This window comes from Erythrolamprus reginae, chromosome 5 (assembly GCF_031021105.1).
Source record: "Erythrolamprus reginae isolate rEryReg1 chromosome 5, rEryReg1.hap1, whole genome shotgun sequence".
NCBI classification, from domain to species: domain Eukaryota; kingdom Metazoa; phylum Chordata; class Lepidosauria; order Squamata; family Dipsadidae; genus Erythrolamprus; species Erythrolamprus reginae.
In genome coordinates this window covers 24473597-24501455 of record NC_091954.1, presented here as the reverse complement: position 1 = coordinate 24501455, position 27859 = coordinate 24473597, and the positions used below count along the sequence as shown (strand labels likewise).

Sequence of the window (27859 nt, the reverse complement as noted above, 5' to 3'; positions counted from 1 at the left end):
TTTTTGGGTGCGTGGCTGCACAGCCATGCACCTTAGAGGGAACAGTGGCTAGCATAAGCCTACTACACTTCCTATGTTTATTTTACATAGTTTTTCAAAACTAAGGCAGACTTAAGGAAGAGTTAAGAAAGGCTTTGTATGTAAGATTGTGCACCTAACTTTATCAGCACTTAAAAACAAATGCAGTAATACATTTACTTATCAATAAATGATAATTAGTTGTATAGAAGTTGCAAAAGGAAATTCAAGCATTAATGAAGTCATTTTTAAAAAGTTGTGCTCCACAGTCAAAGCCAAAGCCATAGTCAAATACACACACGCGCACGTGCGCGCACGCACACACACACACACAAAATGTGTGGAAGAGCATTTGTATAGTGCTATGTTTTTCAAACTTGGCAACTTTAACATATATGGACTTCAACTCCCAGAATTCCCTAGCTAGCATATTGACATCCATCCATCCATTTATTCATTCATTCATTCGGATTTATATGCTGCCCCTCCGAGGACTTGGGGTGGCTTTCAACATATAAAAAGACAATTTAAAAAAGCATCTTAAATCCAATTTAACTTAAAAATTAACTAGTCTAAACTCCCAAATTTATTTCCAATCAATCGCTCCCATCACGCAGCACATTATATATAACATCAGTCTACAACTCCCTGAAATCAACTTTATCTTTTGCCAGCTTCCAAAACTTTGGCACAAAGCCTGAAAAAGTTCCATTTCTAAAAAAAGTATTAGACAGGGGTCAAATGTGTGCCATTACCTGACTCTAATTACCTTTTTTTAAAATCTCAGAATATGAAACACTGCAAGTTCTAATAATTCCCTCCTTGACTGATTCATCTTCATTTATTTTATATCCCCTTCTAATGAAGTACTTTCCTAGAAATACTTTGGAGAGTTACCTTAAATAAGATCTAATCCTTCGATTTTGTGGTGACAGATGGAACTGAAGAGACAATGCCCATCAGGTGTGACTGAGGGTCTAGGACAGGGGTATATCTGGCCTATGGGGCCGCCCTGGAAACAGCAAAGGACCAGTAGGCTCTGCAGGCAAAAATGGAGGTTGGGAGGGCCGTCTGTGGTTCTCCCAAGCTCCATTTTCACTGGCAGAGGATTGCAAGGAGCCGTTGCAGCTGAAAATGGATCTCATGAGCCCATTTTCACTGACAGAGCACTTGGATCACCCTAGGCACCCACATGAGTGACATCAAGCTGGCCACGCACACCCAGCCCTCTGAGGTCAAATATAACCATGATGCGGCCCTCAATTAAGTTGAGGTTGACACCCTGGTTTATTCATTCATTCATTCATACATTCATTCATTTTATTCGACTTCTATGCTGCCCAATCCCAAAGGACTCAGGGCGGCTTACAACAATGTCTTGGACAACTTGCCATAGCCAACTCACTCAGGCCAACTTGCTGAGGGATAACTCGCCATGGGATAAGAGTTACACTAATACTGAAGAAATGTTGCAATAGAATCATTAATGAAAGGATGCAAAAGGAGGGACAGAATGAAGTGTGGAATGACAAAAAATTTAAAATTATTATTATTATTATTATTATTATTATTATTATTATTATTATTATTATTTAGATTTGTATGCTGCCCCTCTCCGTAGACTCAGGGCGGCTCACAACAGTGATAAAAACAGTACATAATGACAAATCTAATAATTAGAATCTAAAATAACAATAGTTTCGAGTTTTATTGGATTTATATGCCGCCCCTCTCTGAAAACTCAGGGCGGCTAACAACAATCATAAACAATATACAATAATAATCCAATACTAAAAGCGAATTAAAACCTCATAATATACAAAACCAAACATACCATGCATACAATTGTAATGGCCTAGGGGGAGAAGAGGTCTTAATTCCCCCATGCCTGGCGGCAGAGGTGGGTTTTAAGTAGCTTAAAAAAGGCAAGGAGGGTGGGGGCAATTCTAATCTCTGGGGGGGAGTTGGTTCCAGAGGGCCGGGGCCGCCAGAGAAGGCTCTTCCCCTGGGTCCCGTCAAGCGGCATTGTTTAGTTGACGGGACCCGGAGAAGACCCACTCTGTGGGACCTAACTGGCCGCTGGGATTCGTGCGACAGAAGGCGGCCCCTGAGGCAATCTGGTCCGGTGCCATGAAGGGCTTTATAGGTCATAACCAACACTTTGAATTGTGACCGGAAACTGATCGGCAACCAATGCAGACTGCGGAGTGTTGGTGTGACATGGGCATATTTAGAGGAGCCCATGATTGCTCTCGCAGCTGCATTCTGCACGATCTGAAGTTTCCAAACACTTTTCAAAGGTAGCCCCATGTAGAGAGCGTTACAGTAGTCGAGCCTTGAGGTGATGAGGGCATGAGTGACTGTGAGTAGTGACTCCTGGTCCAAATAGGGTCGCAACTGGTGCACCAGGCGAACCTGGGCGAACGCCCCCCTCGCCACAGCTGAAAGATGTTTCTCTTTATAGGTGATGACCAACACTTTGAATTGTGACTGGAAACTGATCGGCAACCAATGCAGACTGCGGAGTGTTGGAGTAACATGGGCATATTTGGGAAAGCTGCATTCTGCACGATCTGAAGTTTCCGAACACTCTTCAAAGGTAGCCCCATGTAGAGAGCATTACAGTAGTCGAACCTCGAGGTGATGAGGGCATGAATGACTGTGTGATGCCAAGGTGATCACTACCTGGATTCCATCCTCCCTCCACTATTCTAGTGCAGCCCCCGGAATCCAGGAAGTGATCACCTTGGCATCCTTAACAACCTGCCGGTATATGTGACGTCAAAGCTCCGCCCCCGGAATCTCTTCGTGGGATTCCCCAGCTCCTTTTGCTTGTGGTGCTGCAAGCAAGGGAGGTCTTTTCATGTAAAAATAAAAAGGACGCCGCAGCGGCGCCCCAAGCAAAGGGAGCTCCTTTCATGTAAAAATACATGAAAAGACCTCCCTTTGCTTGTGGCGCCGTCCTTTTTCGTAAAAATAAAAATAAATAAAAATTAAAAAATCCGTAAAAATAAAAAACAATGGGATTCCGGGGGCGGAGCTTTGATTCCATGGACGGTTCGGGTTCGGGTTCAGCCAAACTTTGCGTAAAGTTCATCCGAACTCGCCGAACCCGAACACCCATCACTAGTTATATGCTATTCTTAGATGCATGACTAGAAATATTAATAATTATAATATGGCAGGTGCTTTTAAGTGAGTAGTGAATGAGACAAAGTAATAATATAATTTAATGTATCTCTTGTGTATTGTATATAACATTACGCTATTATTCACAGTGTAATTTGAACATCCTTATGTAACGTTAGAGTCTATGAGTCTAAAGAGTGTTCCTCTTGGGTGATATTAACATGAATTGCATTTAGTTGTTGGAATGGTGGAATAAAAACAGGAATTGTCTTGTATTTGGCACACTCAATATATTCTGTCAGATATAAGCCATCAATGTATGTTTGTAAGTCCCATTTAAAAGGTTTAAAATAGATTGGCCTTAAAAAGCTTTTTAATGACAATTAATACTGTTGTGTGAACCATTTGGATGTTACATGGAATCAATGGTACACTCAGATGACTGGCGATAAGAGCAAATGATACCATTTATCATTTATGAATGCTCGTCTGCAATCTTCTCTAATGCTTTTGGGTTTTTTCTTTTTCAAGGCAAATCTGTTACGAAGTAGAAGGGACAATTTCCTGTACATTATCTTTTGAGTGATAATGGTGGAAAAAATCTACCTGAAGCAGCCTGAAAAAAAATCTGATGACTAATACAGCATCATTTAAAGATGCTTTATTTTAAAGTTATACTCCCACTAGTTAGATTCTCATGAGAGAGAGAAAACTCACACTTTTATCTAGTTAACTAAGTTCAAGCACACATAAAGTTTGGATTACTTCACAGTTTTAAACAGACTGTTCTGGACAATATAATTACTCTTAGTCTTGTATTTTATACTCTGAATTTTATAACTCACTTTCCCTTAAAAAGATATACCAAAATGTTTAATGAATTTATTTATTTACTTATTCTATATCTATAGCCACCCAATTGAATAAAGAGGCTCAAGGCGGAAAATAATTCTAAAATTATAAAACAATTAAAGAATTTTTTTTAAAAAGTAGAAACATCAATAAAATAAATATAAACAGTAGTTGAGAAGATTAATCAACAGTAACAGTCAAAAATAATGTGTCAGGCCAAAAGCCATCATGTGGAGTTAGAGGCTTTGGCCTGCCACAGTAACACAGCATAAGGGAATTGGGAGGGGTAGAAGAGAAGTTATACAGCAAATTCCTTTCTCAGAGTCCAAGGTCATCTTTTGTTCTGCGTCAACTGTACAAAAGAGGAACTGGACTGGTCCATGTGATTGCACTTGTGGGTGTGGGGATGTGAGATGAACCTTAACCTGGGTGGAGTACTGGACAGAAATTAGTATCGGAATCAACAAAACGTAACCAACATGGCTCTGCTAATAAATCGAACTTTTTGTGTGAGAAGTGGAGTGGATTCTGATTTATTTCTCAGATGCTATTTGGGGAGTTGACAACAAATTCCGATATTCAATTTTCTTCGGAGACTGAGCTCCCATCCATCTGCTACCAGCCACAGGCAGAGAGTAAACTTAGGCGAATGAAAGAGAGAATGTTAAACAAGAAACCGGAGGTGGAAGAGCTTGGAGTTTTCGACCCCCGTCTCCTGGAGGGATTGACATAATCCTTATAAAAGGCAAAGAGTTTATATTTTGTAGATAAATGCATGTTTTGTAACACTAACACACACACACACACACACAGTGTGGTGGATGTGGAATCAGATGGATCAGACCTATATAAATGAATTCATGCGAATCTGACCGTAAAGCTAAATAAATATACATGAAAAGCATGTTGTCTTTAATTGATGAAAAGAAATGCTTTAAAAACTGTCATATTTAGGAAGTAGAGAAATTTTAGCAGTGAATGTTAAGTCTAAAATAAGAATATGTGGCAAGGAAACTATTACATCATAGACTATGTAGAAATTTAGACTAAAATAATAGTACTCCAAAGCTTATGCATTATTTTGTTTATAAAGCAATGAACTGATCTACATTTCACTTATAATAAGAATATGCAAATTAAACATTTTGACTTATTCAACAATCTACACTTGCATCGAACCTTATTATTTGAACCCTCTTCTCTTATGAATGTGTTGAGAGAATGTTGAGTGAATGGAATGACTGTTTTTTAAATGCTTTTTGGGGCTTTAGATTTTAATTACCGCAATTTTCAGTGCATAAGACGCACCTTTTTACTTCAAAAAAGTGCATCAAAAACTGGGTGCGTCCTATACGCCGAATGCTGCTGAGGCCACCTGGCATCCCTTGTCGGGAGGCCGTCAACTCAACCCTAGGAATGAACCCGAAGGCGACCAAACAGGATTAAAAAAACAGTCATTCCATTCACATTCCTAAGCTACAGAGAACCGAGCAAAGCGTCCCCTCATCTCATCTTGGGGGGCGGAGCCTGGCCAGAGACAGATTGCAGCGCAAAAGAGGCGATCCTGTTTGGCCGGCTGTAAAACTCGGAAGTGGTGCAGTTCTATGTGAAACCGGAGGACAAGCTAAGAAGAAGTGGAGTAGGCTGCTGGCTCGTCCCCGGAGAGACAGAGACGGAGGGAAAGAGAGGGGAGGGAAGTGAGAGCGGGAGGAAATGTTAGAGAAAAGGAGAACGGGGGAGAGGAAGAACAAACCAATGAGAGAGAGAAGAGGAGAGAAGGAAAAAGAGAGGGAGAGGGAAGAGAAAAACAGAAATGAAAGGGAGTGAGAGAGAAATGAGGGAAAGATTGAGAGAGATAGAATGAGAGAAGAAGAAGAGGGAAACAAATGAGAGTAAAGGGGAGAGGAAGAAAAAGGGAGAGGAAGAGGAAAGAGAGAGAAAAACAGAAATGAAAGTGAGAGAAATGAGAGCCAAAAGGAGGAGAGACAGAGAAACAAATGAGAACAAAAGGGGGGGAAGGAGAGGTACACAGAAATGAGAGAGAAGGAAAAAGAGAAGTGGAGAGAAAGAAAGAAAAGGGAAAGAGAGAGGGAGAGAGAGAAAGAAAGGAAGGAAGGAGGAAGGAAGGAAGGAAGGAAGGAAGGAAGGAAGGAAGGAAGGAAGGAAGGAAGGAAGGAAGGAAGACATTTCCCACAGAAAACATCAGGAGCCACAAACCCATCCCCTCGTGGCTGGAGAGATTACTATTACACTGCACACCAAGACAACTAGACACAAGAACAGTTTCCCCCCGAACGCCATCACTCTACTAAACAAATAATTTCCTCAACACTGTCAAACTTTTTACTAAGTCTGCATTACTATTACTACTACTGTAGTTTTTTTCTCGTTATTCCTATCACCCATTTCCTCCCACTTAGGACTGTAACTTGCTGCTTCTATCCTAATATTTTTATTAATATTGTTTCTTCATTGTTTATTTGACCCTATGACAATCATTAAATGTTGTACCACATGATTCTTAACAAATCTATATTTTCTTTTATGTACACTGAGAGCATCTGCACCGAGACAAACTCCTTGTGTGTCCAATCACACTTGGCCAATAAAGAAATCTATTCTATTTTATTCTATTCTATTCAATACTACACCATTTGGTCCAGAATACTTTTTTCCTTGTTTTCCTCCTAAAATCTAGGTGCGTCCTATACACCGAAAAATACAGTAATTAACTGGATTTAAGGTAATTGTACACTGTTTATTATATGTTGTGAGCCGCCTGAGTCCTCGGAGAGGGGTGGCATAGAAATCCAATCAATCAATCAATCAATATTCTTTCAACATTTAAGCCAGGTGCTGGATTCCCAGGAATTTATTTTTCCTTTGAAGTCTCTGATCTCTATACGGGTCATATATCCTTTTATATAATGAAGTCCACTTGTTTGCTGTTCATTTCTTGGGTGTTGCCCATTTTTTTCCTGTTTTGGGCTAAAGGTAAAACCAGGAACAAAAGTTCATAGCGCTACATATTTCCCATTCATTAATTAAGAACAGTGTGTATGAACAAAATGAGTGGTGCGGTGACCTAGAGATGGAGCTCTTGTCTCACCATCACAATGCTGTGAGTTCAATCCTAGGTAGAGGCTGATATTTCTCTCTCTGGGCACAATGAGAATATAACTGCCGAACAAAACTCCTCATTGGCAACAGGAAGGGCATTTAGCCAGTAAACACTCAGCTCCATTCAGTTGCCCAGACTCCACTCCGCAAGGCATTATGGGGTAATTAAAAATAGATGATGTTGACAAAGTATTACTGCTACTGCTAGCCTTTTAAGCCTTAACAAAGATTTGGTTAAAATAAAATTACTTTTTTAAAAGTTTACTTTCTTTACCAACTTTCAGAATCAGTTGAAAGGGCCACACAGGTGACATTTTTTTACTGCTCTATGTAACTGCACTGAATTTATGTAGAGTTGACCTATGATCATTTTTCCATAATTTATAGAATTTCTCTTAAAGATAGCATTGAATTATATATTCCTCCCCCTAAATAAATAAAATCAACCTTCAGTACCTCGTCCAAGCCTTTCCACCTATTACTCAGAGTTATTTTTCACTGTTTCCATCATACATAAGCATTAATTCATTGCTATATCAACAAGAAGCAACACCTAACCACCTGGGCTTGAACAATCAATGGTAAAAGCTGGCTAATATTTGGGTGGGACACTGCTAGGAAATTCCAGACCTGTAGGCTAGAAGTGCAATTTAAAATATATTCTGGAACAAAGCAGCAATAATCACTTCTGTATTATTGCCAAAACAAACAAACATTGTTATGTGTCATACTAAGAAGCAGAACAACTTCATGAATAGGCAAAAGCATAGATCAACTATGTTACAAGAATCTCACCTAACTGGTTGAATTCCCCTGGGAGCCAGTAGATAAGACTTCCCTGGTCTACGAAATTTCATCCTCTGGAGATACAGTACTCCATGCTGTGATGTCTTAACTCATCCCCTTCCTTTAGCCACTGGTTTTATCACATATGTTTATTTAATTTATTTATTAGTCTTATATATATGCCGTCCAACTCCCAAAGGACTCTGGGCGGCTTCCAACAAGTAAAGACAATTTTTAAAAAAGCATAAAAACATTCCTTAAAAACTCTAACAAACACATATACTCTCACATTCACACATGGTGTATCTAAGCAGCATCTCATTCAATCAACAGCCCCAGGCCTGCCAGAAGAGCCAGGTCTTACAGCTTTGAAGAAGGCTGGTAAAATGGGAAGGATACGAATCTTCGGAGGCAATTGGTTCCATAGAGCCAGAGTCGCCATAGAGAAGGCCCTTTCCCGCGGACCCGCCTGGCAACATTGTTTGGCTCACAGGACCCAGAGAAGGCCAACTCTGTGGGCTCTTATCAGTTGCTGGGAGGTATGCAGCAGAAGGCAGTTCCGAAGATAGTCTGGCCATTGAAACATTTTAATCTTTAAAGCACCTGCAATGAAATTTGACTTCTGCCCCCAAATAATAATAAAGCTAAGTTCCATAATGGAACTAATCTCACCATTAGTTTCAGGTGATTTGATGGAATGAAGCTCTATCATTATTACCTTTTCTCCAGGAAAATGCAGAAACCCCCTACAGCAGGGCTGTCAAACTCGATTTCATTGAGGGATGCATCAGGGTTGTGTTTGATCTCTGGGCGCTGGGGTGGGTGTGGCCAGCTTGACATCATTCATGTCAGAGGTGCTTCTGTGGTACGAGCACTCTGCTAGCGAAAACTGGCTCCTGAGTTCCATTTTTGGCTGCCATCACCTCCTGCAACCCTCTGCCACCAAAATCGGAGCTTAAACAGACCGCATGCAATAGTAATAGCATTTATAGCATTTAGCATTTATAGCATATACCGCTTGATAGTGAATTTAGAGCCCTCTCTATGCAGTTTACAGAATGAGCATATTGCTCCCAACAATCTGGGTCCTCATTTTACCCACCTCGGAAGGATAGAATAGAATAGAATTCTTTATTGGCCAAGTGTGATTGGACACACAGGGAATTTGTCTTGGTGCATATGGTCTCAGTGTACATTAAAATATATATAGATTTGTCAAGAATCATGAGGTACAACACTTAATGATTGTCATAGGGGTCAAATAAGCAATGAAGAAACAATCAATATTAATAAAAGTCTTAGGATACAAGCAACAAGTTACAGTCATACAGTCTTAAGTGGGAGGAAATGGGTGATAGGAATGATGAGGAAAAAACTAGTAGAAATAGAAGTGCAGATTTAGTAAAAAGTTTGACAGTATTGAGAGAATTATTTGCATAGCAGAGTGATGGCGTTCGGGAAAAACTGTTCTTGTGTTCTTGGATGGAAGGCTGAGTCAACCTTGAGGCGGTGGTGAGATTTGAACTGCTGAACTACAGCTAGCTGAAGTAGCCTGCAGTGCTGCACTCTAACCACTGTGCCCTTGCTCATATGCAGCCCTCCTGAGCTCTGTTTTCACTGGCAGAAGCACCGCGGACTGATCCTTTGCTGTTTCCAGGGCAGGCCAGATCAAAGTACCTTTGGGCCAGATCCAACCCTCGAGACTTGACTTTGACAGCCCTAACCTATGGTAGGATGCCCAACTTCTTTGGCAACTTTAAGACTTGTGGATATCAACTCCCAGAATTCCTCAGCCAGTGTGGAAATCAAAGTCCACAAGTGTTAAAGTTACCACGGTTAGATACCCCTACCCTAAAGGTTTTTTTTTCAAAGATTTGACTTTTGATATGCCAGAGGCACAATCCTTTCTATACAAACAGCATTGCAAGTGGCTTAAAAGTTGTGTTAGCTTTTGGTGTGATAGTAGACTACATCAGCATCCCAAAAGGCAACATTCAAAGGCATCTGCTGAGGGGGATTCAGTTCAATGGGGATGCTAGGTGTTTACCTGATCTAAATGGCCTGATTTGTGCAACAATATCATGATACACCTAATGTCATTTTGTTGCTTATAGCAGATGGGCCTGCTGAGCTTCCTTCTCTAAGTCACTCAAAAATAAAAACATGCATGCAACCCATCACTTATATTCTGAGTCTAAATAATATATTATTTTTACATACATTCTTTCTCTTCCACGTTTTCTCCAGGATAAACTCAATCCTAAAATAGCTGGCTCCTACATCACATTTGCAGTGGTCAGTCAACTTTCACTAATGTGCTGCTAACATCTGTGCATGGAAAGAGAAGATGTCCTTGCTGCATATCCTCGTCTCCCTAAAGAAGGTTTTTATTTCGTTAACAACCAAGAATTATTGTTATGATCCCCTTGGATTACAGTCAAACGAAGTGTATCTCTTTTCCCTCTTCTGTTCAGTCTTGTCTGGTGTTCAGATACTGCCTGGAACAAATCCCTGCAGTTTTCTTGGCAAGCTTTCTCAAAAGGGTGTCTGCATACCATTACCTTTTTTCTAGGGCTGAAAGAAAGGGACAGGCTGAAGTTATTTTGCTGGCTCTGTGCCTAATGTGGGGACTGGAACTCGGTTTCCCCATTTCTAGCTGATGCCTTAATCACAATACCAAACTGGCTCCTGAACGTTACTTAATTTTTTATAAATCTTTCTCCAAATTACAGCAAAAACCAAAATTCTCTTCCTTCACTTAAATCTATTTATGGCCTAAAAGACAGTGAGGTAGACTGTAGACTTACAAAATGTGAAAGAGCTGTGGTTCATTGACACAGGATTCTGATAGATTCGCACGTCACACAACTTTTTCAAAATGCAACAAATTAGTTACTTGATCAAACAAGATTCAAATAAGTAAATGCAGAAGACAGGTAGCTAGCAAATAAAAATATAAATATGGATGTTTTTGGCCCTATTTTTCGATAAACACAAGGAAAGAATCTAAGAAGAGTTTCCTCTGTGGAACTATAAATAAAACTTGACCAAAACTACCACAATCCTGTCCTTCAAAGGATAAAAGTAAAATTGTTTATCATTAAACATAGGCAGGTTAGGTTAGACAATAATGAATGAGATTTTGACAAGGACTCTCTAATTATTTCCCATGATTAGAAAAACTAGTATCTAAACAAACAAACAACACACACACACCAAGAAATTACAGGATGTGTAGCAAATAAATTCAACAAACAAACAAGAACTGTCCTTTTGTACTCTCCAATTTTTAATTTATTTGTTCAAAGAGATGCTATGTTACTATTAACATTTCCGTTATTTTTAATCAACACAAAATCAAATTAGAAATGAAACACACAAAAATATCCCAATTTATTCAAAGATATTCAGAAATACTGCACAGTACACTTCTATGCCCAAAAAAGGGAATGTATAAAGAGCCACAAGCTTCACCACAGAAGATTAATAGTTAGATACTGAAGAAATAATGACTATCATACTCATTGCAATAACAATCTCCTTATTCAGAAATGTTCTTGTGAATTAATTTTAAAACAGAAAACCCAAGTTACTTCTAAATTAACACAAAATCTGTTTTTAAAGTAGTGGTTGGATTAATAAATGAAAGCTACAAAAAGTAAAAGTTGAACAGTAAGCTGCTTGCTGAATAATAAATCTGTCAGAGAAGACTGAACATAATGCTTTCGGTTATATGTAAAAGAAGGAGATTCTACAATGTAATTTAGTCAGCTCTCACCTCATTTCAACTTATACTTTACACATGGTGGCAATATATAGGGAAAATGTCCTTAATAGTGATGGGCAAACCCAGCGGTGTTCGGGTTCGGCAAGTTCGGACGAACTTTACGCAAAATTCGGACGAACGCAAACCGAACCCAAACTCAAACCCGAACGGGGAATCCCTCCCAAGAAGAGATTCCGAGGGCGGAGCTTTGACGTCACCGGCAGGTTGCTAAGGATGCCAAGGTGATCACTTCCTGGATTCCATGGAATCCAGGAAGTGATCACCTTGGCATCCTTAGCAACCTGCCGGTGACATCAAAGCTCCCACCCCCCAGAATCTCTTTGTGGGAGGGATTCCCCAGCTCCTTCAAAAGGAGGTCTTCACGTAAAAATAAACATTGTTATTTTTACAAAAAAGGACGCCGCAGCGGCGCTGCAAGCAAAGGGAGGTCCTTTCACATGAAAATATTTTTTTTTTATTTTTACCACAAAGGAGGGCAGATGCTCATTGAAGAAAAAGGAGGAGAAAACTATGTAGGAATATGCCCTCCGTTATCCCTACCCCACTCTCCATTATTTCTACATACTTTTCTTCTCCTTTTTCTTCAATGAGCATTTGCCCTACGTTCTCCCTACCCCACTCTCCATTATTCCTACATACTTTTCTCCTCTTTTTTCTTCAATGAGTATCTGCCCTCCTTTTTCGTAAAAATAATTTTGCTTGCAGCGCCGCTGCGGACATCCTTTTTCTCATAAAAATAACAATGTTTATTTTTACATGAAGATCTCCCTTTGAAGGAGCTGGGGATTCCCTCCCACGAAGAGATTCCGGGGGTGGAGCTTTGACGTCACCGGCAGGTTGCTAAGGACGCCAAGGTGATCACATCCTGGATTCCATGAAATCCAGGAAGTGATCACCTTGGTGTCCTTAGCAACCTGCCGGTGATGTCAAAGCTCCGAATGACGAACGCGACCCCGAACTTTGCCTGAAGTTTCAAAAAAATTCGGGTTCAGCATACCGAACACCGCAAAATTCGGGATGGAATTGTGCGAGTTCGGTTCGCCCATCACTAACCCTTAATTTTTGTTTAAAACCACACTGCAATGCTGTTTCAGGTTTAACTCAAAGCCTTCCCTTTTAAAACACTGCCCCAAGAAAGATGCTGCTATTATTACTTACTACAGCAATGAAATATTTCTATTAACAAAACGAAGATTGAGAGACAAGTTTAATTGACCACCATAAAACTTAACTGGATATCATAAAACTCTAGCATTACCACATGCCAACTCCAAGCTACATATTTTCACTACTATTGCCATAACATATGAGTACAAAATGCACACAGAAGTGAGGAAATTTCTCCAACAGTGGCTTCAATTTGTAATTATTTAAAAATGAAAGTGTTCAAACACCTCGTACAATCTTCTATCTATAGCTTGGCTCTAAATAATAGGTTACTTTACACATACACTTTCTCTCCCTCCCACATGCTCATCAGGATAAACTCAACCTTAAAATAGCTGAGGTATGCTGTTGCTCTCTAAGACCATAATGGCAACTCTTTAGTCAGGTTTCACTAATGAGTTGCTAACGTCTTTTATGCATGGAAGATGCCCTTGCTATATTTGATAAAGTTCAAATTGCTATTTTCTAAATAGATGAAAAGTAGCATAATAAACATGGTTGGAAAACTGAGCAGCCGATGATAGCTGAGATGCACTTCTGACTATGCAAACACCCAAAATAATCAACAATGCACACCTAAAATCAGAACGTACCTTGAAATCAAAGAATAAAATGCTAACTATCCTGTATATACTGTATATATATATTTAAAAATCACACACACAAAAAAGAGAAAACCAAACATAAAAATATGGAGGAGCTGTGGTGGCCTAATGGTTAGAATGCAGATTGCAGGCTGACTCTGCTCACTGCCTGGAGTTCAATTCCTTTGGTCCGGAGTGGCTCAAGGCTGATTCATCTTTCACTTAGTAAAATGAGAATTTAACAACTGGTTTGCTTGAATGAGTGTGAACTGATTGGGGCTGGGCAGAAGGGAGTTGGATTTAGCAATAGGGGCCCTAATTTGTCCCCCTTCTGGCCTTAACAAACCCTATTTGTTATTGTTAGTAAAACTATTACTAAGCACTATTAAACTGAACTAAAATGTCCAAACTGGAATGTCCATGCATGTGCCAGAATGCCAGAAACCCAAAGACAAGCGGGCCGGTGCATCATGCCTTTTCTCTTGTATTTCATTTTAACTAACTGAGATTTCTGTACTTTACATGCTGGTCTATGATCAAATAAAGATTTGATGATGAATTCTTCACAAATGTAAAAATAACATTAAAAACATCAGGAACATATCTACCTCACATAAAATAACGCAATATCTACCTCACTTAAAACATATGAACATACCGTATATACTTGAGTATAAGCCAAGATTTTTAGCACAAAAAATATGCTGAAAAATCTAACCTGGGCTTATATTCGAGTCGCCGACCTTCACTGACCTAAAAACTCCCGTGCAGCATTTCCCAAAGTGCAGTTCCGGTGCAGTTCCGATGTGAAAGGCAGGGAGGAAGGAAACACAAGCCTTTTTTCTTTGCATGGCTGCTTCTGCTCTTGCAGGCAACACCCCTCAGCTGCCTGATTGGCAGCAGGCTGAACCAATCACACTTCCTCCTCTACACAGAAAGAAGGCACTGAGAGAGCTGCCTGATTGACAGCAGGCTGAACCAATCACAGCTCCTCCTGTACAGGAAGCACTGGGGGGAAAGGTGGGAAGGTTGAAGAGACTTTCAGAACGAAGGAACCATGGCTTTCTCTCTTGATCAGAAAGTAAAATGTAAGTTACCCATTTAAATTTGATTAATTTCTAGTAACAAAAGAGGTAATTTTGTAATAAAATATTGATTCAAATGGGGATAACTGTATAATTAAACTTTTTCTTCCAACTATACTTATCATACCCAAGAGGATTGTTAATGCTGACTTGTTTAAAACAATATAAAGGTTAGGAAAATATAATAGCATGAATTTTGGCGTTAATCATTTGTTCTACATAATACAAATAGATCTACCTATTGTTTCTCCTTATGCAAGATAAATATCATGTAGAAGAAAGATTTTACAATTAATAGAAACATAGAAACATAGAAGTCTGACGGCAGAAAAAGACCTCATGGTCCATCTAGTCTGCCCTTATACTATTTTCTGTATTTTATCTTAGGATGGATATATGTTTATCCCAGGCATGTTTAAATTCAGTTACTGTGGATTTATCTACCACGTCTGCTGGAAGTTTGTTCCAAGGATCTACTACTCTTTCAGTAAAATAATATTTTCTCATGTTGCTTTTGATCTTTCCCCCAACTAACTTCAGATTGTGTCCCCTTGTTCTTGTGTTCACTTTCCTATTAAAAACACTTCCCTCCTGAACCTTATTTAACCCTTTAATATATTTAAATGTTTCGATCATGTCCCCCCTTTTCCTTCTGTCCTCCAGGCTGATACGTTTTATGCTTAAGACCTTCCACCATTCTTGTAGCCCGTCTTTGGACCCGTTCAATTTTGTCAATATCTTTTTGTAGGTGAGGTCTCCAGAACTGAACACAGTATTCCAAATGGGGTCTCACCAGTGCTCTATAAAGCGGGATCACAATCTCCCTCTTCCTGCTTGTTATACCTCTAGCTATGCAGCCAAGCATCCTACTTGCTTTCCCTACCGCCTGACTGCACTGCTCACCCATTTTGAGACTGTCAGAAATCACTACCCCTAAATCCTTTTCTTCTGAAGTATTTGCTAACACAGAACTGCCAATACAATACTCAGATTGAGGATTCCTTTTCCCCAAGTGCATTATTTTACATTTGGAAACATTAAACTGCAGTTTCCATTGCTTTGACCATTTATCTAGTAAAGCTAAATCATTTACCATATTACAGACGCCTCCAGGAATATCAACCCTATTGCACACTTTAGAGTCATCGGCAAATAGGCAAACCTTCCCTCCCAAACCTTCCCCTATGTCACTCACAAACATATTAAAAAGAATAGGACCCAGAACAGACCCTTGTGGCACACCGCTTGTAACCTAACCTGATTGAGTAACCCCCAATTGTTATTTACTGACCTATGGAGACAGTAATAATTTTAACTTATGAAGTGTTCTGGTTTCTGGTAGAACTTTAGCTATTAAAAATAACTCTTACTAAATGCAGTATTTCATAAACAAAGAAACTCCATTTTTATTCTCTTCACTTCCGTGTTCAAAATGCAATTCAGACTAGCACATTCCTTTTCTCCCGTTATCTCTCTTAATTACATTCCACATACATTCCTTCCAGCCTCCTCCGTCTCCCAAGATTTATGTACTCACAGCACGATTCAAAAACAGCAGGAATTACTGTAAAATAACCCAGAATGAACTTGCTCGTTCCGGAGCTGAATGGAAACACATTTCATTTTAGCACTACAACATTGAAACTCCACCCTTCTTCCCCACTGGCCCCCTGACGTACCAAATACATCACTCCAGTATTTAACCCATTCCTCCCCTTAATATCTTTTTCCTAACACCTGTTCCTTGCGTTTTTGGACCCTTCTGAATTGAGGATTAACCCAGCGAACGTCTGTTTCTTCCTCGCTAGATTCTGGACTCATAGCAACATCCTGTGGCTGGCCTGCCACCTGTTCTAATACTTGTAACCCAGGGCTCACCACTAATTCATAAACACTATGTCTATCAGAGTCCTCAAGCTCTTCATCATCATCCAACTGACTAGGAGTATGTACAACATGAAGTATGTTTTAAATGGAAAATCTGAATATTTATCATATGGAAGTTTGATTTAAGCAAGGGTCTTCAAACCTGGCAAGATTAAGGCTTGTGGACTTCAACTCCCACTCCTGAGGTAGCATGACTGGTGCAGGAATTCTGGGAGTTGATGATGGACATACAGTTGATGAGGAGGAATCCAGTTTTGAAGGATTTTAACTCTTAGGTTTTAGCTTGGTTGCTGATTGAGCTACTTTTTTTACTTTTTAATTTATTGTTAATACCAGATTGCTTTTGTTTACCCTCTTTTAAATTTACAGAGCTAGTTTACTGGTTTTCTTTAAAATAAATATTCTAAAACATTTAATCTACTGATGTCTCAATTAATGTAATTTTATTGCTTTCCATTTTTATAAGTTACCAATAGCCACTGCATTTTCTAACCTCGGCTTATACTCGGTTCGGCTTATACTCAAGTATATGCGGTATCTACCTCACATAAAATAACGCAAATGAAGACCACATTATTTCAGTATTCAAAGGGCAATAAAGGACTGAAAGGTGACAAAACTAATTTAACTAATTAATTAAATGGTTGATTTAACTAATTAGTTAAATGGTTAATTGTCAGTCATACATAAAACACATCTTTCAACACATTGACTTGAAGAGTAAAAGAACCTATAGATTTTTATTCTGTGAGTCGTGAATTAATGATTGATTATTTAACAACTGTTAAATTATGATAGACTTTTGACCTATTCTCGAAGTTATAAGGGCCGCCCTGTCATATGATCAGGCACTTGGCAATTGGCTGGCATTTATGACTCATTGCAGCATCTTGTGATCACATGATGCAATGTGTTTTTTCATAGTTTTGCTGAAATTACAGTTCCAATTGTGGTTGTATGTTGAGACTACATGTATGCATTTATTTCTGCCATTTTAGAGATGGCTTTAGAAAGTTAAGCTTTCTGGGAAAGAAAAATTGAAAACACTGAGTGTCTTTCCTTTTTCAGGTTGAAATAGGCTGATGATAGCACATGAAAATCAGTACATGTTTATTCTTTAATTCAATGCCTTGAGCCCTAATTGCAGGCAGAGTTGGCTAATTAATTTGGATGTCTACTCTTCCCCACCAGGTATATTGCAATACAGCTGGCAAGGAGAACACCAATCAAACACTGAAGTAGCCCAGTGTAGATAAAGATTGAGAACAGTTGAGCAAAATAAATCTTAAAATGCTTAACTCCCTCTTCTTTGTGGCATTCGCTGAGATATTGGAACACTGCTATCATGTCACCTCTACTCCTTCTTTTCATTAAGCTAGATGATGATTAGAATAATAGTAATAATAATAATAACAACAACAGTAACTATTATTATTATTGCCACTGCTGTGTTGTTGTTGTTATTATTATTGTTGTTGTTGTTGTTGTTGTTATTTTATCCTCTTATCAAAACAGCAGGCCTTTAACTAAAGAATCTGCTATTTCTGTATAAATTTGTTGTGCTATCAGGCTATATACACCCACGTTCAATTCTTTCCGAATCAATCATAATCCCTACAGTCACCACTAAATTGAATCTCTGAAGTTGCTTTTATCTAACAGCATGATCTTTTTGATATCAACGCCAAAGCAGCTCTCCATGAGTCCAAGGGAATTACTCCCTGGAAATCTGAGCACCAAACTAAGCTTCAAAACATCATTAAAGGCATGCATAAGTAACAAATGATATTTTGCTAATATTTAGGAAGCATTACAGTTTAAATCAGAATGAGTTTAACAAAAAATAGCCTGTTCAGATCTGGAAATGTGATCTAAGATTTAGTATTAGTAACTATAAATGAAACAAATGTAACTTTCTTTAAATGCAATTTGGTATCAAAGCTTTTAATTTTGATTCTACATTTTATTAAAACATGAATAATTAAATTATCAAAGTCATTCCAGTGGTTCAAAATGAAATAATTTCTAATATTTCTTTTTCTCATCGCTAGCTTCCCCATATTCATTGCCTATTTTTTTTAATTCCCTAAACTTAAAAACAACCACCACCATCCTTTCAAAAGGAGGCTAAAAGATTAATTGCAGTTAAAAGGATTGCTATTGAGTTCTCTGATTCTAGGATAATTCCATCATTGGCTGTAAGTCAGGGCTTTCAAACTCCTGTCCCATGGGCCAGATATGTCATGTGCTGGCCACACCCAGTTTAGCGAACGGGAAAAAAGTTCCAATACATCATGTGATGCTGTTGTGACGTGGGTTTGACACCTCTGTTCCAGAGGTTTCAAATTGCTCAATTTACCTTGAAGCAAAACAGTAAGATAAACACTGAGTCAGAATTAAGTCCAAAAATAGCAAACTAAGGTTTAATAATTAAATAGTTTCTAATCTTTTAATAAATACTTTACAATTAAAGTACAAAAGCTTTAATTTATTTTATGTCATTGTCCTGTTGTTGGGGGGGATTGAGGGAAGAAAATTTAAAGTAGATGAGTTGTAAAAAATATCTGAATTTAAACAAGTATATAATGAATACATAAACATATGTATAAATAGTCTACTGCAAATGTTTTTTCATCCTGAAAATAAATAGATCCTTTTCAGCAATACCCATTAATATTTGTGTCTATTTTTAGAAAATGCTATACCAAATTTTCTATTTATAGGTACTGTATATGAATTGGTACTTTATACATAGTATATATGAACTGCTACTGTATATGAACTAGGTACTGTATAAGGAACACTGCATTTCTTACATAAAGTTATGTAAACCTTACATAAGGTTTAAACTTTATAAGCAAGAGTATAAAGAAACATAAAATTACTATTTCTGTATTCAATCTATTTCTACTGTTGAATGTTCATCAAATTTATTTATAAAGAACATCAAATTACAAAAACATTATTTAAAATCCATTGAACACAGAACAAATTCATATGGAACACACCTCAGCTAGCTATTAGAGCACTAAAATACTATTAATTGTTTGGATTCAGAACAGAACAGACCCACTGGTAACTCCTTGAACTTACATTGACTTTAGTGGGGCTATCTTAAGCAAACTAATACAAATTTTGCAAGATCTCATTAAAGAGATATTATTTTTCAGATCATCAACTATGCTGAATTGTTGGACACTTGGAATATTGCATCTAGCTTTGATCGTCACGATATAAAAAAGATGTTGTGAGTTTAGTAAAAGTGCTGAGAAGAACAACAAAGATGATTAGGGGACTGAAGGTTAAAACATAAAAACGGGTGCAGAAATTCGGTATGTCTAATTTAATGAAAAGAAGGAGTAGAGGTGACCTGATAGCAGTGGTCCAATATCTTAGAGGTTGCCCCAAAGAAGAAGTCATCTTATTCTCCAAAGTATCTGAAGGCAGGACAAGAAGCAATGGGTGGAAACTAATGAAGGAGAGAATCAACCTAGAACTAAGGAGAAATTCCAGTTTCAGTTAGAACAATTAATTAGTGGGATGACTTGCCTTTAGAAGTTGTGGGTGCTACAACACTGGATTTTGTAAAAAAAGATTGGACAACCATTTGTCTGAAGTGGTATAGGGTTTCCTGCTTGAGCAAGGGATTGGATTAGAAGACCTCCAAGGTTACAACCTATGGGCCAAGTCTGCTTTCAAGCTAAGAATCGATGGGCAGATGGCAGATCACAGCTGGAGTCCCAGTAGAGAAAAACTTAAGGGAATTCAACCAGCTAAGGTGCTCCCTCAAATCAAAAGTACCGTATTTTTTGAAGTATAAGATGTACCTTTTTCCTCCGTAAAAGAGGTTGAAAATTCAGGTGAGCCTTATACTCAGAATGCAGCTTTTTTCAAACCTTTTTTCTCCCAACCCTAACTAGCTGCTAACAATCTTCCCAGCTCTTACCTTGCAGGTTCTTTCATTGTTACTGTCTGCGAATAATGTTTTCCAAGTCCTAAGTCTTTGCAGAGTTTTTTTCATAACTCTAACTTGCTCCAAGTAAGTTTCTTTCCAGCCCTAACCAGGTGCTAACGATGTTCCCATCTCTTACCAGATTGCAAGGTCTTTCATTGTTATTCTCTGCTAAGAATGTTTTCCAAGCCCTGTCTTTGCAGTTTTTTTTCATTGCTCTAACTTGCTCCAAATGTTTCTTTTCAGCCCTAACCAGGTGCTAATAATGTTCCCAGCTCTTGCCCGCTTGCAAGCTCTTTCACTGTTACTCTCTGTGAATAATGTTTTCCAAACCCTGTCTTTGAACGGTTTTTAAAAATTGTTCTATTTGCTCTGAATGTTTCTTTCCAACCCTAATCAAGTGCTAACTATGTTCCCAGCTCTCACCGGCTTGCAAGGTCTTTCATTGTTATTATCTGTGAATAATGTTTTCCAAGCCCTAAGTCTTTGCAGGTTTTTTTTTCATTGCTCTACTTGGTCAGAATTTTTCTTTCCAGCCCTAACCAGATTCTAACAATGTTCCCAGCTCTTACTAGCTTCCCAGCTCTTTCGTTGTTACTCTCTCCAAATAAGATTTTCTTTTAAAGCCCTACCAGGGGATAAAATAATGTGCTGAAACTGACCAGACTAAGGATGCTAGCCAGATGAATATTTGGTAAGCAGATTCTTTTCCCTATTTTCCTCCCCCAAAACTAAGGTGCATCTTATACTCCGGTGCATCTTATACTCTGAAAAATACGGTAATTCTTTTAAGCAAGATCCATGCAGAATATTCTTTAGAATGTCATCAATTGGAGCACAAAAATAATGGAAGCAATTGACAACAGAACAATAGGTAACAGCTTCCAATATGCACTTGTTGATGGGGCTTAAAAATGAAATGTAAGCAATCCCAGTAACACTTTATAGTTGCACAGTTTTAATTCTGCAAAAACTGGTCTGGTAAAAGAGTTTATTCATTCTGAGGCTGATACCACTTCTACTGGAGAAATAGGAAAATAAGCAATGTAAACAGAAGGTATGTGGGCTTGAACTCAGCCTGACTCATTTTTCATATTTCATTCATAAAGCTTCTTTTTAACAAACTGTGCTGCACAAGATTTCTTTAAAGAGCTTTGGATAATAACATTCAACTATAGAATATGGGAATCACACAGAGACAGCTTATTTAAACACTTTTTGATAAACCCCTGTAGGAAGGATTATGTGTGTAGAAATGAAGGTTATTAATAGTTCTTTTTCAGTTATGAAATATTTTTATGGTATTTGTCAATGTTGTTTACTAAAGTAGTAAAATATTAACAGAAAATAAATGCAAGCTGAAGATATCAAACTGAAAACACAGAGTTCCCTATGGTAGTATATACTTAAGTACATTAACATATCAATCTGACAACCACTTACAGAGAATACAAATCAAATAAAAGCATCAAAGATGATAGCAATGGCATTCTGATATTCAAGTCTACAGTAAGGAAATGTTTCCCTTTAAAAAAGAAATAAACATTTATGCTAGGATTTTATATTAAGTTAAAGCAAATGTTATCAAGCCAAGTGCATCAAAATTATGTTAGTAAATCTTGGCTACCTAAAGGCAGCATTAAAAATCAAACATTTTGATGGAACCTATCTTCCACATATATTGTTCTAAGTGGAAAAAAATAGCCATTCAATTATTCCCATGGGAACATAGAATTTGTTTCAAACATAGAATTAGATTTATCTTTACATTATGATTTAAAATTTAACACTCACAGGCTTCAAAAGTTAGTTCACATTAGAAATACCCCAAACCAATGGTACTGAAATGATCTGGCAATTAATTTGGGGCACAAAGTTAAGTTTCCTTGAAATCTGGAGATGTGTCTGTGTTAAATAACAAGTGGAAAAATAACTGGCAATGATATGATAAATTAAACCAGATCCTCACCACTTCTCTAGTCTGTAAAAATAATTGGGATTGGGGGTTCCTTCCAAATAACAGAACCCACAAAACCCAAGACTTGATTACAGATATTTTACGTAATAACCATTACTCTTAGTTACAGATATTAATGCACTTTCTTTGTTTTTTTTCCTTAAAGATGTTTTGCTTCTCATCCAAGAAGCTTCTTCAGTTCTGACTGACCATTTGACTGAGTCAGAACTGAAGAGGCTTCTTAGATGAGAAGTATACTGCTCAAAAAAATAAAGGGAACACTCAAATAATAATAATAATTAATAATAATAATTTATTACACCTGTATGCCGCCCCTCTTCGAAGACTTGGAGATCCTAGATCTGAATGAATGAAATACTGTATTCTCATTGAATACTTTGTTCTGTACAAAGTTGAATGTGCACAATAGCATGTGAAACTGATTGTCAATCAGTGGACAGTTTGATTTTACAGAAGTTTGATTTACCTGGAGTTATATTGTGTTGTTCAAGTATTCCCTTTATTTTTTTGAGCAGTGTAAAATGTCTTCAAGAAAAAAACAAAGAAAGTCCAGTTGCATTTTGAAAAAAGCACCTTTGGGATGCCCTTTTTTGAACATACTTTCAGCTAATTGTTACTTGAAGCTTCCTTCTCAGGAAAAAAAATTCTCTTCAAATAAAAGCAGACTATGAAATAGCAGGTGAAGCTTAATATAATGCTTCCTCTGTCAATTCAACGTTAAGCAAAATGGCAAGAATTTTCCACAGGGTCTGTTCTTGTTGTGCGTGGGAAGGATTGCTTATTATTTATTTAAGACATTTCTGTACTTAATATCAGCAGTCAGCCTGTTCATATGGAATTGTGCTCTAATTAGGTACTGCTGTTTTATTCTCACCAACCTTAGTAACTCAGCACACATAAACACACATAACCATGGAACACTATTTTTTTTAAAAATGTAAAACACAATTTAAAATTAAAAACAGACAAAACTCACAGACATAAAAAATGGATACACATAACTCAATTTCCGCCAGAACCACATATGGAGTTATATACGGTAAGTTTTTACATCCGAATTAGAACATTTAAATCTATATTCGCTGTCAAAAGTGTACACTTTATAGAATAAAAAGAAAAAAGTTTTAGTAAAACAATATTTGGAAGAAAATAAATAAAATTTTAAAAAAAGAAACTTCAGAGATTTTAAGAAAAAAAAAAGAAAAAATATTGCTTATTGATCCTTTTAAACCTTGCATTCTTTTTACATATTGGTCATTTCTATGTTTAAACCAGTTATAAAATTTATCCCAAACTGTTATAGTCCGTTTCTTCTTTCCCATCTAATATTTTAGTTAACTTATCCTTTTCGGCACATTCTAAAAAAAATTTAATAATCATTTCTTTTTTTGTAATATTCACATTTTTCCATAGTTGAATGTATATTATTCTAGCCGCTGTTAAAATTTGTGTAATCAAGTATTTATCTTCCTTTTTATATGATTTGTTAAAAATCCCCAATAGAAAGAATTCGGGGGGTTTCTCAGTTTTTTCTTTTAAAATTTCTTTTAAAATTTCTAATAACCATTCCTCTATAATTTTCCAATAGGTTTTTGCTTTAATACACGTCCACCACAAATGGTAAAAAGATCCTTTCTCTTTTTTACATTTCCAGCACACTGGTGATATCACTAGGGAACATTTTTTGAAATTCTCTCAGGGGCTAGATGCCACCGGTAGAACATCTTACATTGATTTTCTTTAAATGCATTTGACTTAGTAATTTGCTAGTTTAAGAACCACATTTTTCCCATTTGTCTAATTCAATCGAATATCCAAAAAAAATTTCCCCAACTGATCATATTTTCTTTAACTATCTCCACCTCCATTTCACAATTGATTAGAAATTTATAAATTTTGCCAATTAATTTTGTGTCTGTTCCTGTAATTATCTTATCTAGACCACTCTTCCCTATTTGAAAACCATATCCTGCCTTATCTTTTTGATATGTATCGTGTATTTGTAAATATGTCCACCAATCTAGGGGTCTCCCATTTTCTTCTAATTCTTCTCTTGATTTTAACATAAATTGTTCTTTCAATAGTTCTTTGTATCTTAAGATACTAAGATAAGAAACCATGGAACACTAATGGCAATGGGTTCATTTGGCCTACCAAGTGCCCCATCTGAGCTAAATTACTTTTCTACTGAGAACTGTATGTACACTGTTTATTGTTGAAATGTCGTGAGCTGCCCCGAGTCCATGGAGTGGGGCGGCATACAAATCCAATAAATAAATAAATAAATTTGGAAAGAGAGCACAGCCTGCCTTTCATATTCTTGATTTTTCAAAAAAAATAAAGGTAAAACAAGCAACCAAATCTAGCTTACTGTAAGAATTTGATATTACACGAGGCAGAACTGTTTCCTTTCATCTTTGCATATCATGTGAAATCGTATTTTGTGTTGCTTCGTATGATGATGAATTAGCTGTAAAGATTGTTAGGAAAAATAAGCACTTCCTCCTTTCACCATTTCCAATCCTATGTCAATGCCTGCAGAAGAAGGAAAATGTGGTCAACACCGACCACCTTTTCCCCTGTGAAAAAACAATGCATGCACACAGATATACCATGTCAGAGAATTCAGAGAAATGTGATAAATTGGTGCAACCTGTCGCACAAAATATTACTTATTTTAGAGCCTTACAATGGGTGTCCACCAGAGGAGAGATATTACCAAATGCCATGACATAAATGATACATAAACTTTATTTCGTGTTCTCTTCCTATAATCTGGCTTCTATTCTTAGTTTAACCCCTTAGAGATAGGAAATTATACCATTCTGAGTGACTAAGAGTTATGAATTTCTCTGGGCATTGTTATATTGCCCTTTGAGATTGATAATACAACTGCATAATGCTGACTCATTACTGTACAGCACAGGTTAGTACAACATTCTATTCTCCTTGTACCATAGCTAGTAAGATGACAACTTACAGAATACAGAATAATCAAATTATTCTGATTATGGTATAGACAGCAATTTTCAAGAAGTTGGACAGCAATTTGTATGTCTGGTATGGGGTCTAGAAGACCACCAAAGTTCTTGGTGTAGACCTCCATGAGATCTACAGAAGACCGGAAGTTCCCCTCCTGGATCCCAACTAAGATGGAACGGAGGGGGTGCATCTTAAACCACCTGTAGACCAGATATTGGTTTAGTCCCTCTAGGTTGAGAATTGCCCTGCACCCACTCAAGGATTTGGGCATGAGAAACAAAATTGAATAGAAGCCTTGACCCCGCTGCCCCAGGCTTTGGAGGTAGTCTCTTCCCAGCGAGCTGCGAAAAGAGCTAGTCACCCCCGAAGGAGGGAATCAGGCCCCAAGCTATTTCTAGCGGCGGAAAGCTTGGAGCCGCCACCTTGTCCCTGGTACCTGAATTGTTTTTGTGGCCTACCTCTACTGCTGAAGGCGGGGACGTCAGTCTGAAAATTGGACCTGTGCTGGTAGGGCTGTATTGACAGAAGAAACTCATCTCAGTTCCCCCCTGCCTGTAGATGGGCCACCTGAAATAGGGAGAAGGCCTAAAGAAGGATGCCCCCTTATCTTTGGTCTCTATGAGAAAGGGTTCCAAAGCAAAGACAAAGAGATTCCCCCCCCCCCCCTTCAAAGGGCCCAGAAGTGAGTTTCCAGAGGTTCTTGGCATCCATCCACCAATGGCACAGCCAGAGTAACCGCTGTGCTGTAACAGAGGAAGCAATGGATCGGGCTGGAAACTTGCCCACAGTAAGCTGGCATCCACCATAAACTCAGCTGCAGCAATAATTTTGGATAGGTCCTAGTGACTCTGGAAGTCCTCCAAAGAAATTCAGTCCTGCAGCTGGCAGTCACCGCAATGACACTCTGTTCCACTGGTGTCTAATCACGTCCAGGAACATGTCGGGAATCAGGATGGAATCAGTTGCAGCCTCCTGTTCAGAAAAGAGAAAGCCCTCCTGCTGCTCCTCAGGGCCCTGGGGTTGCACAAAGTCATTAGAATCAATGTCCAGGTGGGCTATGGCCAGGAGCAGTCTAAATAAGGCTGGATCAAAGAGGCTACCCTTGAAGGAAGGTTTGGATGAAGGTTCTGGATCCATGTCCAAATAATCCACCTCCTCTGACAGTTTCCCCTCAGAAATGGAAATCTGGCTGGCATCCAACTGACCAGCAGAATAGCCCCCCTCATAACCACAAAATCCCCCTGCTTGTTCTAATGGGACCTCAGACACCGGAGGCATAACTGCAGGGGCAACAGGTCTCTGATGCAGTTCAGTAACAATCCCTTCCTTGATGGCTGCAGCCAACCAAGACTTAACAGAAGGGGAGGATTTCTTGGTCCAAAACCCCCTCCTGGCAGAGCACCCACACAGTAGGGGTAAAAGTGGCTGACGGGGAAGCCCGATGACCACCCTTTGAAGCTGACATACTCTGGGCAGGCCAAGAATCCAGAACCTCCAGATGATCTGAGGTGGCCCGCCCCTGGGAACCTGCGCCATCATCCATACTCTGATCGGTCGGTAATCAGTTGAAGCAGGCTGCCCAAAAACCTCAAGTTCCCTGTGATGCCCAGCTGAGGAGTTGCACTCTAAGGCTTCTTCTGCCCTTGCTGACTCCTTGTCTTAACACTCTTTGACGTTCAAAGCCGTCTTCAAATCAGCCTTATAAGCCTTCATGGAGGGCGGACCCATCATTTTAAGTTTTTTTGTAGCCATCAGATTGGCAGGTCTGGGCTGAGCCAAAGTTCTGGGCACTCTATCTGAGGTGACGAAAAGGAACCAAAACCCCTATGATAGGAAGAAGACACTGTGTCTTGATCCATCCTAAAGGAGGAAAAATAAAATCAAATTAATGGGTGCTGAATGCCTAGCGTGGATGAAGGTATCATGCAACCTGGGTCCATACAGGAGGACAGACGGAGGCAAGGTCATTGAAATGCAGGTGATAACACAGAATAAGGCAGACACACAAAAAGTCTGCTGCTCCTGAGCTGATAGAGAAAGGAGTATGGCAGCAGCCAGGGACCCATCCTCCCACAGTAGAGGGGCAACCACCCAGGGCCTTAAATTGTGACTAGTGAGGTCAAAGACCTGCTGAATCAGCAGAAGGCCGCAATTAAATAGCACTGCGAGGCGACTGAGGACGAACCTTGAACCCACTGTAAAGGCCCATTGCCTCAAATCAGTAGCTGGCTGTTCAGGGGGAAGGAGCCACCACCCAGTTTAAAAACAAGTGGGAAAAGTGGTCCAAGAAAACCAATGAATGGCTAGCAATAGAACACCTGTTAATCTGTGCCACCTCAGATGACTCAGGGCAGAATTATTTTTGAACAAAATGGCAACCGTTAGACTAGACATATCCACTTCCTATAGCCATTCATTGTACGGTTTAGCCTCCAGTCCCCTACTTACCTTTGTTTTTCTAAGTTGACACTGGATATTTTTGCAGAACCAAGAAATGAACAGCAACAGGCTATGCCAATACACTACTCAATA

At 38.5% G+C, this 27859-nt stretch overlaps 1 protein-coding gene across 2 annotated transcripts in view; it reads right to left on the bottom strand.

Moving 5' to 3' along the window:
* The window catches only part of MCU (mitochondrial calcium uniporter), a 146460-nt gene that overhangs the window by 51286 nt on the left and 67315 nt on the right, over positions 1–27859 (bottom strand). The window contains exon 1 of one of the 2 annotated variants that reach the window (XM_070752268.1): positions 14197–14258. The exons of the other annotated variant lie outside the window; for it this stretch is intronic. The gene's annotated coding sequence lies outside the window, so the exon portion shown is untranslated. Of the gene's footprint in view, positions 1–14196; positions 14259–27859 lie in introns of those variants that run through there. 2 annotated transcript variants of the gene reach the window in all.